General features: G+C 42.8%; 1 pseudogene; it reads left to right on the top strand.

Moving 5' to 3' along the window:
* Nucleotides 1-2,870: 2,870 nt before the first annotated feature.
* Nucleotides 2,871-18,206, top strand: part of LOC136459145 (protein SOSEKI 1-like) — a 37,583-nt pseudogene continuing 22,247 nt past the window's right edge.

Here is an 18,206-nt window from a genome sequence, read left to right on the forward strand (position 1 = left end):
CAGGCGTGGTGCGGCGTCGCGCAGGGCGACGAGGCCGCCGTCGCCGCGAGGCTCCGCGAAAGAGGACGAAGCCGGCAATTCTGTGGCTGCACACACTGACATACGGTCCCCTGGGATGAGATGAAGGACAACGTTCCGATCGCACTTGGAGAGCTGGGATGATACGAAAGTTACGCTGTGACTGAATCCGCGTCCGATTTAGAGGGCTAAGACGGAGAGAAAGTTACGTTGTAACTTTACTGAGCAAAGTCACTGAATCTCAATCTGGGCGCGGTTGGGTATGGAAGACGACGCGGCGTGGCTGCGGAGATTTGCGAGACAAGAGGTGAGGGAGGCGTCCGGATAAGGAGAGAGTAAAGAAAGAAATAGAAAAGGAAGAAATAAAATAAGGAGAGAAAAGAGAGAAAAAAAGAGAAATAGAAATGGAAGAAAAAAATAATAAGGAGAGAAAATATTAAAATAAACAAAATGAGGGTATTATGGTTATATCGCTCATTTTCTGTGTACTGGTAAGTTGTTTTGCAAAACGTTTATCCAAAACAGTTTTAGCTTCTACAAAAAAACACTATTTTCAAGGAGCCAGAGCTAGAGCTGTTTTTTAAGGAGTTGGAGCCTTACCAAACGGGTCCTGATATTGTATCGTACTATATCGGATGATATGCTGAACAACGAGAAATATGTATACAAGTTGTCCGTAAAAATTTAAAATGAGAGTTTCTGAAAAGAATTTCTCATGATAACGTCCTGGTTAAAGTAATGTTGAAAATGTTAATGCCAATGAGTTGTTCTCGGAAGTTTGTTCTGGAAAAAGAATAAAAGGGTTGTGTGTAGAAATAATTAAATAGGAGTATATAACTTTCTAAAATCTAGAAAATAAACTCTTAAAACCTTAAGCTTACAGGCCAGTATAGTTGTAGAAATGATGATTTTTTTTAAAGAAAATAGATAGTGTCATGCTGTAAGGGATCGATCGCCGGTTTTGCTCGCGACCGGGACAGCGAGGCTTTCATGTTCGCACTGGAGACGTTTTTTTTTCATTTATAAGGGGGTGTTGTTCCTACAGGAAAATTTTAGTCCCTGTCCCATCGAATGTTTGGACACATGCATGAAGTATTAAATATAGACGAAAAAAATAAATAATTGCACAGATTGTGGCTAATTTGCGAGACGAATTTTTTAAGCCTAATTAGTCCATGATTTGACAATGTTGTGCTACAGTAAATATGTGCTAATGGCGGATTAAATAGGCTTAATAAATTCGTCTCGTAAATTAGTCTCCATCTGTGTAATTAGTTTTATAATTAACTCATATTTAGTTCTCCTAAATAGCATCCGAACGTCCAATATGACATAAACTAAAATTTAGTCCAGAAAACCAAACAACCCTAAGAAACCTGGAAAGTGACGCTGCAATGCTGCTTGAAGCTGCTGCAGCCGTCGTTATCAAGACAACAACGCCTAACCAGTAAGTCAAGCCGGGCGAACATTTTAAAATTAAAATAAATAATGAACTAAAGAGCCCGATTTTACCCTCACCCTCGGGCTGTGCGCCGTAGCAAATCCTGCGTGTTGGAAAACGGCAGCTGTCCCTTGTCCGGCAACGAGCGCGGGCAGTAGGTTTCTTTTCTTTTCTTTTGGCCCCCGGCACGCCCTGAAAACAAATGGCAGGCCCATGGTCAGCCCTGCACGGCTGCACCACAGTAGGTAGCACGTCTGCACGTAGCAGAGGCTCCACTCAGTTTCAGAAACAGACGGCGTTTGTATATGGCTCATGCATCGAGTGTTCCTGGACTCGGAGAGAATTGTTAACCGGATGATGCCTACCTTTGTGCTTAGTAGAACCCGTGGTTGCTGTAGTTCTCGAGGTTGGACTGCTGCTTCAGTAAAGGAACAACTGTTGAAGATAATGGTTTTTTTTTGGTGGCAACTGGCAACGAACTTGCATAGGAAAAAAAAATCCGTTTGTTGGCCTTGCATTGGCCAGATAGCTTTAAATTTCGGGGTATTTTTTACAAGCTCAAGCTCGGCTGTTACCGTCCACGTGAATCTCAATCTATCATCATGTCCGTACTGCGTTCCAGCAATTACCTGTCCCACGTAGGAGTCCATGTAGCACTGCGCTTGGCGTTTACTAGCTCAGTGAAATAAAGATCACTTTGTACGCCCTCCTTCCATATATAAGCCGTATTTTTTTTAGTCAAAGAATAGTATTTTTCTCTCACAATAAATCAGCCAACAGTACTTTCAGTCATAGCTTATCAGCAAGCGAACATGACAGTAGTATCAAGCTTTGTTCGGCTGGTCTACAAGCCGCTTGTACTGATTTGTACAGCTGATTTGTTGAAAAAGAAAAATATTGTACCATGGCTGATAAGTCGACTTATAAGTCGGTTTATAATGGCAGCCGAACAGAGCCAAAATCAGCGTGGAAAAATGACTGAGATGAACCCGAGCAAAGACAATCAGCCCGTTCACTTGTTGGTTTCAGCCAGCGTTTATCAGCCATGGTATAATATTTTTTTCTCATAACAAACTAGTAGCAACCAGGGTTATCAGCGTTGAAACCAACCAGCGAACAGGCTGAATGCCAGGATCTCAATCGGCGATGATTCCTTCTATCTCTACGAGGTGGGCCATCCCATCGCCATCGGTCACCAGACCCAGTCCGTATAAATAGCGATTAGTCCCATTCCAAACGCAGACATCGTCGTATTATAATCCCCTAGACTAGATTCCCAAACCTACACCAGGCAGGGAGAGGGGGCCTGCAGCAGCTGCAGGGGCCCTCTCCTCCTCCTCCTCTATAGTATTCTGCCACACCCTCCAATCCCTCGCTGGCGATACCGAGAGGTTAAGGAGGGAGGGGCATCATGGACGCACACAAGGAGGCGGGAGGAGGAGGCGGCGGGGGTGAGGTGAGGCGGATCAATGTGGTCTACTTCCTAAGCCGCGGCGGCCGACCGGACCATTAGTGAAAGCTCTAGTTTTGTTTTGGTGAGTTGATGAAACCCTAAGTGCTAACCTAGTTTATCAAGTGATCATGAGATAGGTAGCACATTCCAAGTGGTGAAGCAAATGAAGATCATGATATGATGATGGTGATGCCATAGTGATGATTAAGTGTTTGGACTTGAAAAGAAGAAAGAGAAAAATAAAAGGCTTAAGGCAAAGGTATAAATGGTAGGAGCTATTTTATTTCGGTGATCGAGACACTTAGTGAGTGTGATCACATTTAGAATCGATAGCCGTACTATTAAGAGAGGTGAAACTCGTATCGAAATACGGTTATCAAAGTGCCACTAGATGCTCTAACTTATTGCATATGCATTTAGGATCTAGTGGAGTGCTAACACCCTTGAAAATATTTGTAAAAATATGCTAACACATGTGCACAAGGTGATATACTTGGTGGTTGGCACATTTGAGCAAGGGTAAGATACTTCACCGGCGGAGTGCGGATAGTTCGATGGTGTCATCGGCGCTCTGTACAGAAAAGACGGAGGTCATTGTAAGTGACCGGACGCTGGTCTCGGTTGGACTGACGCGTCCGGTCAGTGGCAGTAGAGGGCGCGTAGTTTTGGTCTCATGACCGGACGTTGGCGCGAAAACTGACCAGATGCTCAGGGCCTGAGTCCGGGCAGTCTGACATATGATGACGTAGAGTGACCGGACGTTGGGTGTGTCCGGTCGAACATGACCGAACGCGTCCGGTCGTGATTTCTCGCTTCTGGATGCTTACTAGAAACGATCGGACGCTGAGGTCCAACGTTCGGTCACTTCACAGCAGCGCGTCTGGTCATTACTTGATCGTTGGGATCAGGCGCTCAGTATTTGAAGAGAGGGGACACGTGGCGTGCATCGTATGACCGAACACTGTGGTCTAGCATCCGATCACCCTGTGTTGTGCCCAATGAAAGGGTACAATGACTCTATTTCATGGGGGCTTCTATTTAAGCCCCATGGCCGGCTCAAGCTCAGTCTATTGGCCATTTGCATTGACATAGCAACCTTGTGAGCTTAGCCAAAGCCCTTCCACTCATCTCCATCATTGATCCATCATCTTTGTGAGATTAGGAGAGGATCCAAGTGCATTGCTTGAGTGTTTGCATCTAGAGGCACTTGGTGTTCGTGTTTTGCTATAGGATTTGCTTGTTACTCTTGGTGGTTGCCATCATCTAAATGGCTTAGAGCAGCGAGGATCGTCGAGCGAAGGTTGATGATTGTCTCTAGCTCCGATCGTGGTGATTGTGAGGGGTTCTTGATCTTTCCCTAGCGGAGAGCCAAAAGGTACTCTAGTGAATTGCTTGTGGCTTGTGTGATCCTCATCTTGTGTTGGTTGTGTGGCACCCTATTGAGGGTTTGGCGTGTGATGCCAATTAGCGCGTGAACCTCCAAGTGAGTGAATCACCACAACAAGGACTTGCTTACCGGTAAGCAAGTGAACCTCGGTAAAAAAATCATTGTGTCATCATTTGATTCTGAGGTGATTGGTCTTCATTGGTATTCATTCTTATGACTGATTGGCTTCTTCCTCGACACGGCGGTATAACCATCTTGCCCACTCCCTTTACATTATCGCAAACTAGTTTTCAAGCTCTTTAGTGTAACTAGTTGTGAGAGCTTGTTAGTTTGGTTAGTGTGGCTCTTTAGTTAGCATTTGAGAGCACACTAACTTAGTATAGTGATATAGCCATTGTGTGGATAGAAACCATATAAACTAGAATTATGGTAGGTGGCTTGCAATTTTAGTAGGCTAGCACAACACTTGTTTTGCCTCATAATTGTCTAACCGGTTTGTTAAGTGTTGTTGTAGAAATTTTTAATAGGCTATTCACCCATCTCTAGCCATTAGGACCTTTCAACCAGCCACTACTACAAAAAACGTTTGTAGCAACGAGATAATTTTTTGTAGGGCGGCTGGTGATGATGCCGCCCCTATAGTGGGCGTCCTAAGGACCCACAAGACCAGCCGCCCCTACAAATGGCACGGTAGGGGCAGCTAGTGATACGAGCCGCCCCTACAAATGTGTCGATTTGTAGGGGCGGTTCACTCACCAGCCGCCCCCGGTGTTGCGATTTGTAGGGGCGGCTCAATCACCAGTCGCCCCTACAAATGAGCCATGTATAAAAACATGTAGCTCATTCTTTCTCCTTCGGTCACTCACTCTAACCCGTGAAAAAAGGTAGAGAGGCTTTGGGCACCTCCCAAAAATTGCTCTACTAAGGAGGAAGGTTTTGGTCTCAAATCCTTTGGTGGAGAGGTTGCAGAAGGTAAGAAAATGCTATTTCATATGTTTTTTTTGAAGTTTTAATGGTTAGTTAGTGAGTAATTAGAGTTTTGCTTTTCTCGCTCTTCTATGGTGCTTGAACTACTTATGAAGCAAATTAGACCTAAGTTTTGAATGTACTAGGGTAAATTAGGTAGGAGAACAAGATCATATCCTTATTTGGTCAATGTTTCTTGATTTTGTGATCAATTAGTTAGTTTTATGGATGTTTCATGTGCATGTAGATCTAAATCTAGATCTAGGGTTTGGTGTTTTTATTAATTTCATTTTTGTAAATTTATGTTTGATGAAATTGGACTAGGGTTTGCATGAAAGATATTGGGTAAAATATAATTGTTGCTAATTGTTGTCTTTCAAATTGTTTATTGTAATCAACAAATATGTATTTTAATTATTTATGTATAAATAGGCCATTTATTAATTTTTCTCTACCATGGTGTGTTTGTATGCTTCATGTAATTATATTTGATTTATATTCATATATATCTGAAGTATATACAATTATTCTCAAGTAATTATTAGTTTGATTCATTTTTATATATATCTGAATAAGTAGTCCTTTAATGTTTGTTTTGTTGTTGTTGTTGTAAAAGATGGAGTATCGGAACTCTTGGATGTATGGTTCGTTAAGGTTCAAGGCAGGTTTACGTGAAGAGGTGGATAAATTTATTGAAGCTGTAGAGAAGCATGCAACGACGTTGACAGAGAATAATGATATAATTATTTGTCCCTGTAAAGATTGCAAGAAACGTATGGCATGGACATATGTGACTATCATAAGATCACATTTGATTATGCGAGGATTTGTTGAGGACTACATAGTATGGATTCATCATAGTGAAACGGTTATTGTTAATGACGAGGATGAGGAGGAATACGGTGATGAAACCCTATAATCCCTGTCCCAATATTCAGCAGAGCTTGATGCACGAATGAATCCTGAGTTTGGCAATGAACAAGGTAGTGATGCTGGTGGTTGGGATGGTAACAACGAAGGTGGTGCCAATAATGATGGCGGAGCACGTGTCGGGGATGAAGATGATTTGAAGAACATGATTCGAACCCTTGGACCAGAGATTTTACTAAAGAGCCCGAAAGGTCTAGAAAATTTGAAAAGGGTGACAAAAGCATCGAAGGAGACTATGTATGGTGTTGAAAAGGGTTGTCCGACACATTGGACATTGCTATGTTTTGTGCTTGAGCTACTCATCCTGAAGGCTAAATACGACTGGTCAGACTATAGTTTCAATGATCTATTGCGTCTCCTATCATGGGTGCTGCCACAACCAAACTCAGTTCCCGCCAACACATACCATGTGAAGAATATCATAAGTCCATTAACAATAGGGGTTGAAAAAATCTATGCATACCCCAACCAATGTTCCTTTTTTGTGGCGAAACGTTCAAGTCACTGAATAAATGTCCTCGGTGTGGGGCCAGCCGGTACAAGAACAATGACCTTTACGGTGGAGACGTAGCCTCCATGGAAAAAAGAGGAATAAGAAGGGTACGAAAAAGGTGGTACAAGAATCTCAGCCCCTAGAGAATACTCCATTAGGCAATGATGCAAAGCAGAGAAGAATTCCTACCTTAGTAATGTGGTACCTGCCAGTGACTGACCGCTTGAGACATATCTTCCTAACCCTAAAGAAGCCGCACTCATGACATGGTGGGATGATAAGTGCAAGGTGGATGATGATAAGATTGCACACCCGGTTGGTTGTAGTCAGTGGCAAAGGATCGATGAGAAGTATAAAGAATTCAGCGATGACCCAAGAAATGTATGATTTGGCTTGAGCACTGATGGAATGAATCTCTTCAATGAGAGGATGAGCGACCACAGCACTAGGCCAGTGATCTTGACCATGTACAACATCCCAATATGGTTGTGTTATAAGAGAAAGTACCTTCTCCTCACTATTCTTATTTCTAGCCCTAAACAACCAGGCATTGATATAGACGTGTTCCTCGAGCCTTTGATGCAAGAAATGGAGAGGCTATGGAGGCATGGGGAGCCGATGTACGATGCGTTTCGAAAGGAGGACTTCATATATAGAGCAATAATATTTGTTACTACCAATGATTACCCCGCATTGTTTGCTTTGTCTAGATAGATCAAAGGAAAGACAGGATGCTTAGTTTGCTTGGATGGTACTACATGGGTGTTCCTGGGTACATCCAAGAAGATAGTTTACCTAAGGAACCGACGCTTCTTAAAGACAAGTCACAAGTACCGCAGCAAATTGTTCTTTAGATTTTATGACAACACCTCGGAGATTGAACCCCTCTGGAGAGACGTCATAACGGAGAACACATGTACAGAATAATGAAAAACATACACGTCGTCTATGGAAAGAAGAATCCAGATGGGACGAATAGAGATAGAAGCACACCTCCTATCGAAGGCGTACCTTTCAAGAAACAATCGAACTTCTTTCAGTATCTACCTTATTGGCCAGACTTGGAGGTCCCCCATGCCATTGATGCTATGCACATGCAGAAGAATGTCTTTGAGAGTCTCATTGCTACCTTGATGGACACATGCAAGTTAAAGGATGGCCTAAAATCATGGAAAGACATCGTGCGGCTAAACGTGACGCCATAGCTTCACTCGATAACTGAGGCTAATGAAAAATACACTCTGCCCATGGCGTGCTTCAACCTAACACTAGAAGAGAAGAGAGCTATATACACTTTCCTAAGGGGGGTCAAAGTCCCAACTGGATTTTTAGCGAATGTGAAGAAGCTAGTGTCGATGAAGAACTTGTCAATAACACACTACAAGGCCCACAATTGTCATGTGATGCTGACAATGTTTCTACCTATTGCAATCATGGCTATAAAGCTAGAGTTCTTAAAAATAGCCATCACCCGCATGTACTACTTCTTTTCGAAGATCTCACAGAAGACGATTGGCAAGAAAGAGCTGAGTGACCTACATGAATTTGTGGTGGAGACACAAAACCAACTAGAGATGTGTTTATCTCCTGCTTTTTTTGATATAATGCCACATCTCATAATTCACATGGTTCATCAGATACAGGCGCTGGGCCCTTGCTACTTGCATAAAATGTGGTCCAAAGACATATTACCATGAGAATAAAAAGATGTCAAGGGAAAAATCGTTATAACGGGCAAGCTAATTGTTGAACGTGGAGTGTTTGTGTAAGTGTGTGTGTTTATAAGACTTCATTTATGCATGCGTGTGAGACTATATATTTAAGTATGTGTGTGAGACTATATGTTTATGTATGTATGTGAGACTAAAACTTTATGAAATCACTTAACACTTTATGAAATGAAGAAATGACCAAAATAAAAGTTAGAGGTCTTGATGAGTTATACAACTTTTATATTCGTCACCTTTACACCATTTAGTGGTTGAAAATCAGGTTTAAAGTTGTCATTTTCTGAAATTCAAAATTTGAATTATCCAAAATTAGTGACAAAGATAGATGACTAGACTAAACTGATAGAGCATGATTTTAGAAAAAAAAATTAGGAAAAAAACCATCATATTTGGAGTTAGTATGAGAGAGAAAAACTAGTTACAACTTTCAGCCATAGATTAAAAAGAGAAATCACACTTGTTCATCATTGATCATCATGAATAGTTGTGATTTTTTTAATCTCTGGGTAAAATTTGTAACTAGTCTTTCTCCCTCATACTAACTCCAAATGTGATGATTTTTTCCTAAAATTTTCTAAAATCATGCCCTATCAAGTTACTGTGTTGGTTTGGTCATTCTTTTTGTTTGACAAAGTTTGAGCAATTCAAATTTTCAAATTTAAAAAAAATGACAAGTTCTAACAAGATTTTGAAACACCAAATGATTTTAGCTGAAAAAGTGATGAATACCAAAGATATATAACTCATCAAGATCTACAACTTTTATTTTAGTTATTTCTTCATATAACAAAGTGATAGTAAACATTGTTCATAAATTAACATGTCTCTCATATAGTTCATGAAACTATAAGCGATATGTGAATTTATGAACAATATTTACTAATACTTTGTCAAATAAAGAAGTGACCAAAATAAAAGTTGTAGATAGTGATGAGTTCAATAACTTTTATGTTCACAACTTTTGTAGTTGAAATCAGTTAAGGTTTTAAAATCCTATTTGAAGTTGCCATTTATTGAAATTCAAAATTTGAAAAATCTAAATTTTGTCAAATGAAAAGAAGACCAAAATAAAAGTTGTATATAGTGATGTGTTCAACAACTTTTATGTTTATGACTTTCTGATTTGAAATCATTTAAGATTTTAAAATCTTATTTGAAGTTGATATTTATTGAAATTAAAAATTTAAACTGTTTAAATTTGGTCAAATGAAAAAATGATCAAAATATAAGTCGTACATTTTGATGAGTTCTACAACTTTGATGTTTACAAAATTTTCATTTAAGGTCATTTAGTGGAGATGAAATTATTTTAGTTGTTTTAAATTTCAAAATTTTAATTTTTAAAATATTCTTTTTTGTAAAGAACAAAATATATAATTATATCTATTTATATATATATATATATCATGAAATTGTTTATATATATATATTTATTTATACATATATAGAATAATCAAAAAAGTATTATATAAATTTACATTGTGTTCTTTATATATAAATTACAAAATTATTAATTAAAATAAATTGAAAAAATTTGTAGGGGCGGCTTACTCAGGAACCACCCCTACAAATCGCCTTCGGTATATAAGCAAGAGCTCGCGGGAGGCATTCTAAGTCCTGGGTGCTTTCTTCTCCACGACGCCGACAGGCTGCCAAGTTTTTCTCCGCCGCCGTCGTCTCTGTGCCCTACCTCCGCCGCCTCCGTGCCCTACCTCCGTCGTGCCCTACCTCCCCTGATCTGCCTCCAACCCCCGGTCCGTCTCCTGCCCTGTGCACCGCCGTTTCCCCCGGTGGCTTGGTTTTTGTCACCGTTCCCCCTCCCACGGCGGCTAGGGTTTCCAATGCTATGGTGCGCGTGGCACGGCCGGTGGTGGCGCTATTGTGTGCTGAGCCGCCTCCTCAAGTCTTCTGTCGAGCCACAGCATCCCTCCCTCGACCAGGGCAGCAGGTACTTGATTGATTCCTCTGTTCTGTATTTTTCTACTTGCTTCTGGTCTCTTCTCTCGTGCAGGATGGAAGGAAAAATTGAGGTTGTGTTACGTTCTATTATTGAGAATGGATTTGATGTCAAGGTGAAACTAAAACAAAGGAAGCCGATAATGGTATTCCATAGCACGTACTGTTGTATTTATTTTTTGTGACGTTGAGCTTCAGAGTTCAAAGTATTAGTTGATTGATGCACAAATGTGTTTAACTCATACACAACTGAAATTTAGGGCGAGCTCAGCATTAAACCTTGAAATGCAGAAGTGAACAAAAGCAGTTACCTAGTGAAAAGCTAATTACAACTTCTTTTGGACTCAATTGGGAACATGTGTTTTTGAATGTGTACATAGTATAGATTATTGATCTGTTCATCCTTTTTTCTGACTTCTTTTAAAATTCAGTTTGCTAATAAAGTAACAAAAGGACAAAGGTTAGGTGTGTAAAAAAGGACAAAGGTTTCTTCCGACCAGTTTTCCTAAGTAGAATGCCTACACCCCATATTGATGTATTTACCATTTAGTTTGGTTTCTTCCAATCAGTGAGTATGGTTCCAATGATGGCAACTGATGTAGCTTAGATGTTCATATATAAAAATTCCCCTTCTTTATTCATTAAATAGCTGATCTAGGCATATATAGCGAAAAAGCAAAGAATTGAAAATCATATACTAGCTTGAATTACGTGGGATCTTTGATTCATGGAAACATGTAGTTCTGTCAGGAGTAGTTCAAAAGGCTTAAGAACTGAATGCTGATATGTTACCTTAATTCCTTAAGTAAGTAGGATCTTTGATTATTGGTGTAACACCCCGGTGTTATGCCTGCATTTAGGCACTACAAATCACGCATATCATGCATCATCAAGCATCCAAATCATACATGCATAATCTTGCATATAACAACTGACACATTACTTCGAAACATACGAAACATGTTTGTGAAACGTAAATGGTACATACACTTATTATAGTTGTTTTGCCCTGATTTTGCTTGCTAGTTTAGTAGAAACTGTTTGGTTATGATTGTAAATCATCTAGAATTGTTTAGCACAATTTTTGGAGCAAGGTTTGTATTTGAATTATTGCCAAATTTTGCTTTAAAAATAATTCCCCAAAATTAGGGTTTTGAGTTAAAATGTAACTTTGATTCTATAATTTAAAATCTAGATAGAATTGGACTTTGGTCATAAAAGCAAAGTGGTAGGGAATTAAATTCTAAGCAACTTTCATTTTTGGTACATTTTCAAAAGAGGTCATTTTCTTGCTCAAAATAATGTTTGAAAGATGGCATTTAAAAATTTCTTGAAAATAAATTGAAAAAAATTTCCATTTCTATTGTTCTGGGCCGCCGCCTCGCTTCTGGCCTGCCAGCCGAAGCCGGCCCAGCGAGCTCCCGCGCGCCGCGCGCGCCTCGCCTCGCTCGGCCCAGCCCAGCACCGCGCCAGCCCGACCTGCCTCCGCGCGCCGCGCCGTCCCCCTGCTGCTCGCCGCGCCACGCCACGACCGCGGCAGAAGGCGTCCGCCGCGTGGCGACCGCATGCCGGCGTCAACCGCCGCGCGGCAGCCGTGGCCTGACACCGCGCCCACGCGCCCGCCTTGACCTGCTGATGCCCGCGCGCTCGCTCACTCACGCCCGCACTTCTTCTCCTTCTCCTCCAGAGCCGAGAGCTCGAGCTCCGCCCTCGCCGCGCCCGCCGCTCCGCCGACGCCAAGCTCTCGCACCGCCGCATCATTTTCCGATTGCTCGCGCCCACAGCCGCGCCTCACCTTCCTTCAGCTCACGCTCGCGCTTGCGCCGCCTTCCGAGCCCTGGGTAAGCTTTCCCCGCGCCTCGCCACCGACGTCCATGGCGCCGCCGTGCTCGGCCGCCGTGGAGTGCCCTCTTCCTCCCTTTTTTTAGCCGTGCGTAGCTGCCTGCTTGCTTTCGCGATGGCCTCGCACACCTATTGCGCTCGCTGGCTTGCGCTGTCTCGGCCGGAGACGGCCGCCGGCCGCTGGCCGAGCCGCGCCGTCGCGCCAGTGCGCGCCCCGGCGTGTCACCATGCCTCGGCTGGCCAGGCCGAGCCAGGCCGTGGGCTGACGCCCTGATTGGGCCGTCTCCCCCTCTCGCGCTCGGGCCGCGCAGGCCAGTGATGGCCATGGGCCAGCTGTTCCCTTCGGGCCGGCCCAGCATTTCTGAAATGAATTGATTTCCATTTATTATTTGTTATTTGAAATCAAAAATGGTTTGAAAAATGTTTGGATGGTCAAACTTGCTCCAAATTTGTTGAAACAAAAATTGCTAGGTTCCTTATCACCAGGTCTACTTGGGAAAAATAGTGCATGTCATTTTTTTATATACTTTTCTATAAGATTTTATTTAATCTTGAATATTGCTGATAACTTGAAAAATATGTAGAAAAATATATAGGCTTCAGAAAAATATGATTCCAAGTTTGTTAATCTTCTTATGTCATGTACTTTCTAGGAAAAATATATTTCATGCATGTGCTGTGGGAAAATTTTGAGGTGTAGTTCAAGTACCTTTAATGGCTGATATTTGTTATTTTTGCTAGAGCACAAATTTTGTATAAAACATGCATGTGACAATTTTTGTATAGTGATTAATTACTGTTTAGAATCTAGGAAAAATACTAATTCTGTTGTTTGACACTTTTCATAGTACAAAGTAATTTCATGCTCATTTTTATGCTATAGCTTGTCATTTTTGTGTAGGATAGTTTACTTATCCAAATGCCATGAAATTTTTATGGTAGTCTGTGTAGGGTAGTAGTATGCTACTGTAATTTTCTCAGAATTTTTGGAGCATCAGAAATATAGGTTGCTATTCAAACCTATTATTAATTAGGGTTTAAGCAAGTGTTGCTTTAAGTGTGATTAAGAAATTAGTAAAGCTTGGTGTATCTTTGAAGCATTTCATAAGATAGGTTAACTTAACATCTTAGTAGTAGAAGAGAATGCAGTAGATGACATGTGCTTGTAGTATAGTTCTTAGATGATGTTGACTACCTTGCGTTTCAACATATCCATTGCATGCGTCTCCTTCGATGCACCGTTTGCATAATCCCTTACGCGCATTGCATCATACAGGATCGCAAACCGAGAACCCAGTCGTCATTCCCGAGGAGTCCGAGGAGCAGTTCGTGGTGCAGCAGCAGGAAGTGCCGGAAGCCGACGAGGAGGACGTTGAGGAACTTCCGGAGTGCCCCGATCACCGTCCGAGCTCCTTCGAGAGATGCAAGCCCCGGAGCATTTTTCTCCCAGTTTGCAACAATTTAATTAAATGCTTTACTTTAAATTGATGCATTACGTTCAGGAGTTGTTTGCAACCGTTGCTGCATTATACCTTGCTTACCTTTGTTATACTATATCCTTGTTACCCCGGGTATCCGCAGTCGAGTCAATGCTTAGCTGGCTTAGACCGGTAGAAGTCGGGTGATTTCCTGTCACCTGCGAGCTATAGGTGGTTACCTGGATCTGCTTGGATGACTCTGAAGTCATGGTATAACTAAGTGTTAAATGAAGTTGAGACCGGACGGAGACTTGCAGAGTTTTGGACTGTAGTGTTTCCGTCTGTGTCGATTAAGGACCGACCGTTGTTGGGCCTCGAGTCATGTTGAACGCATGCCTTACATTTAGCTGGCCGGATAAAGTACCTTCCGACCGCGAAGCTGGGAGATTTTTCGGGCCGAGTAAATTGCCCGCAGCGCACTGTGCCGAAGCAGGTGTGGTAGGACACGGGGGCGGGATGATAAGGCCAAAGTGCAGTCGGTCGGCCCCCGGGTACATGTGGTTCCTGGCAAACTCGAGGTTCCTGGAAAGTTGACTCGGTGATCAATATCTCACTTTAGCGGGTGAGTGAGATTTGTGTAAGGAACAAATCACCAGCTGGTTAGGAATCGATTCGAATCGCCATCGCTCCTGGATAGTGAGCACTTGACTTGAGTTACTTCATCATAGTAAATGTTATGGAACACTTGGTGAGTGATAATGAATATGACAGTATGGAAGTTGTTTAATGATCATTGGTTATCATTATCTGCTTAATCACATGTTTACTCTAGTATAGGTGCAAATCTAGTTGACAGGTTAATAATATTTAACTTGGCAATAATGCCTTTAGAAAGGTTCTTGAAATGCTAAAAATGCTTCTTTTTGCAAATGAGTCAGCTACCCTACTATAAAGCCCTTCATAATCCTTGGTGTCAATTATTTTCATTTATGACGGGTAAGTCTGGCTGAGTACATTCTCGTACTCAGGGTTTTATTCCCACTTGTTGCAGATGGGCAGATGTACTATGGCTATTGTATCAACTGCCTGTATCCTGCGATGGGTGATGCTTAGGACCATGGGCATGGTCATTCCTTACGTCTCATCTGATGCTTTTGTTGGAGATGATCATTCGCTGGCACTATATTTGAACTCCGTGTGAGTGTGTGTGGTTTTAAACAAATGACTTCCGCTACTTTTTATTCGAACTTGTTTTGTAATAACTATGTTTAAACTCTGATGTATTTGTTATGCAAACTTTTATGTAATATGTGATTGGTGACCGCTAAACTTATTACGATCATGGCTGGGACATGAGTTGGTTTGAAATCCTTCGTGATTTCACGGACTACCGGGTTATACGGGCTTAAGTTTGCTAAAGCGTCTGCTCTGGCGGATGATTTTCTTACTTAATTTCGTATAATTGGTCGGTTCTGTTACAGCTGGTATCAGAGCATGGTTTAGCGTGTTACTGTTCACAAGTGTATTTAAAACAAAAAGGCATTTGAAAAACGTGATTTTCAAAATCTAAAGTGTGCCAGTGATCATATCCTTTATGCCCAGTTAAGGACTTTAGGTGGCTTAATTAAGTACTGACTGGGGTTCTTGCATCATATTTCTCTTTCGTCGCTCATACGGCGTGCTATTGTATGAGTGCCACTTGTTTGAGTGGTAATGAATGGATCATTTGCCTCTACGCCTCGGTAAGTGTGAGTTGTGAGAGCATGATCGGATACACCGCCGATCTAGGGTGAATGATTATATGACGCTGGAGTAATTACGTGTTCTACGCATGTTTTACAAAGGTATCTCATGAATGGGTCTTCCGTCTATGGAGGCGATGCCGTCAATAGGACGATGGTTCGGGTAGTTACTACCGTTGTACACGTATCTGGGGATTCGTGTAGAGCGTGTAGATAAAACTTTACTGCTTTTATGCATTTATTGGGAATTGGGCTGAAATGAATCTTCTGCAGGTACATAACAACGCTATCGTGTAGAACGTATTAGCTACGTATTGAGAGATCGTTGTATGCCACCGAATTCGTCGTTAGAAATTATTATTCCTAAGTTTGTGAGAACGTACGACCCGTACGTACATCATATTACTTGTGCATCTCATTCATCTCATGCATACCTCCCCTTATAAATTGATTATCTCATTTTGATAAAAGTTGTATCACCTAAAATATGTTTCCCCGAGGTAATAAGAGAACTTTTGCTACAGATGGCTCGCACGAAGCAGACCGCCCGTAAGTCCACCGGAGGAAGAGCACCTCGACGTCCGTTGGCCCTGAGGGAGCACCGCACCACGGACACCTTCTTGAGCGAGTTTGGCATGCCAACTTTGCTTTGGAGAGTGCTCCATGATGTGGGGTACCCAGAGGGTCAGGAGCCGGTGTACTCTTGGAATGAGAGCCAGTTAACAGATGATGGACTTGCAGTGGTGGAGATCACGGTTCCTGCTCTCGGTGATGCTCCAGATTGGGATGGTTGGCATTTGGAGTTTGAGGGTCGCACTCCAGCTGAGGGTGCAGAGGGAGCAGCTTTCCGTGTCATCAGGGACATTATGAGCAGATTTCCCAGTGAGCTTGCAGCAGCTTTAGCTGGTACTTTTCCTAGGGATGATCCTCGCGATGCCATTTGGGTTCAGCCTCAAGGAAGCGCATTGGTCAGAGGTCTAGCTGAGGGACAGGCTAGCGACAACCAGGCAATGAGTGCTATGTTCGCCGCCATCAGAGCGTATGAGGGTCTTGAGAGTACCTACTGGACTTTGACTGGCTTGCGCAGTGAGGATAAGCTCAAAGGGAAGAAGCAGAAGAAGAGACAGGCACGAGCTATAGCTAGCTTGCAGGAGCAGTTGGCTGAGATGAACTTACAGCGAGATCAGGCGGTTGAAAGAGGTGATAGAGCTATGCAGCGAGTGCATACGTTGACTCAAGCCAACAACAATGCAGACCGCATGATTGGACAGTTGGTTCAGGAAAGGAATGAAGCCTGGAACGCAAGAAACCTTCTGCTGCAGAGAGTCGATGAGTTAGAGGAATACAACGGCAACCTGCACGAGGAGTTTCACGCGCTCTACAATGGGGTTGGCCCATATGCTCCACCGAACGCCGCTGGCATGGACATCGACGACGACAACCAGAACGAGCCTGTAGTTTCACCTGGAGGCGATGGTGACGTCTCCGATCCCGACGATGGCCCCGAGGAGTAGGCTAGTTGCTTTGCGCTAGTATCTAGGTCTTGTCGCGATGACCTTTCTTTGTTGGCATGTAATCTATCGTATGTTGCTTCGAACGTATGAGACTTGGCATGTGGTTGGAACTTGATTTTCGAATGCGATATCTGAACGCATAAAAAGTCCAGTGTACGTATGCTGGCAATGTGATTGTATGGACGCGATGTTTGCCGTTTAAAGTAATTCGATTCAGTGCTGTTGTTTTAATTGGAATGCGATTATTGTGCCTCTGTTTTATTGTATGAATTTATTCTCTCCAGTAAATTCAGTACGGCATAAGTTTTTCTGCACTCGCAATTATTACAGCTTCACTCAATCGTTACTTGTTGCTGAAATATGCAGATGACAAACACTCGCCGAACCACGTATGAAGCCGCTGAGCCCGGTGCTAATGGTACGGGGACTGGTGGTGGTGGTGGAAACCCCGGCAACAACAATGAGCCTCCTCATGAACCGCATTTGCCACCTCCTCCCCCGTTCACCCCCGAGATGTTTCTCGCACAGCTGCTCGGGAGTCAGCGCAACGCGGAACAATCTCAGAAGAACATGGAAGATTTTCTGCGCACCATAGCCAACAACGTGCAACGTGGTAACAATCAGGGCGGTGGCATGGGAGTAAACCAATATAGCAGCTTCAAAGATTTCATGGACACCAGGCCACCCGTATTCAAGGAAGCCACAGAGCCACTCGATGCTGAAGAATGGATCAACACGATGGAAGATAAATTCCGTGTGTTGAGGATGACTGAGGTTCTGAAAACAGAGTATGCTGCACTTCAATTGCAGGGACCGGCGGGAATGTGGTGGAAGCACCATCGCACCACCTTTCCTCCAAACGCTCAGATTTCTTGGAGAGAGTTTGCTGAGGCTTTCCGTGGAGTCTATATTCCACCCGGGCTGACTGAAATGAAGTTAGGAGAGTTTCTGGCATTGAACCAGGGCACCAAGACCGTGACGCAATACCTGCATGCTTTCAACAACTTGTGTCGCTATGCTTCTGACATGGTTGACACAGATGCTAAAAGAATAGCCAGTTTCAAGAGAGGACTCAATCCAAAAATGATGAAGCATGTTGGTACCAATAACCGTGTCAGATTCAATAACTTCATCAGCGACTGTCTGAAGCAGGAGAAGAATAACAACGCCAGCACCGCAGCCAAGACACGCAAGAGAGCCTTTGAAGGTGGGCCGTCTCAAACTAGAGCACCTATGGGAGGTCGTCCTCCATATCGCCCATCGGCACCTGGTGCTAGATTCAGGCCACCTCAGCCAAGAAGCCAAAATTTCCGTGG

This window comes from Miscanthus floridulus, chromosome 6 (genome assembly GCF_019320115.1).
Source record: "Miscanthus floridulus cultivar M001 chromosome 6, ASM1932011v1, whole genome shotgun sequence".
Classification (NCBI taxonomy): domain Eukaryota; kingdom Viridiplantae; phylum Streptophyta; class Magnoliopsida; order Poales; family Poaceae; genus Miscanthus; species Miscanthus floridulus.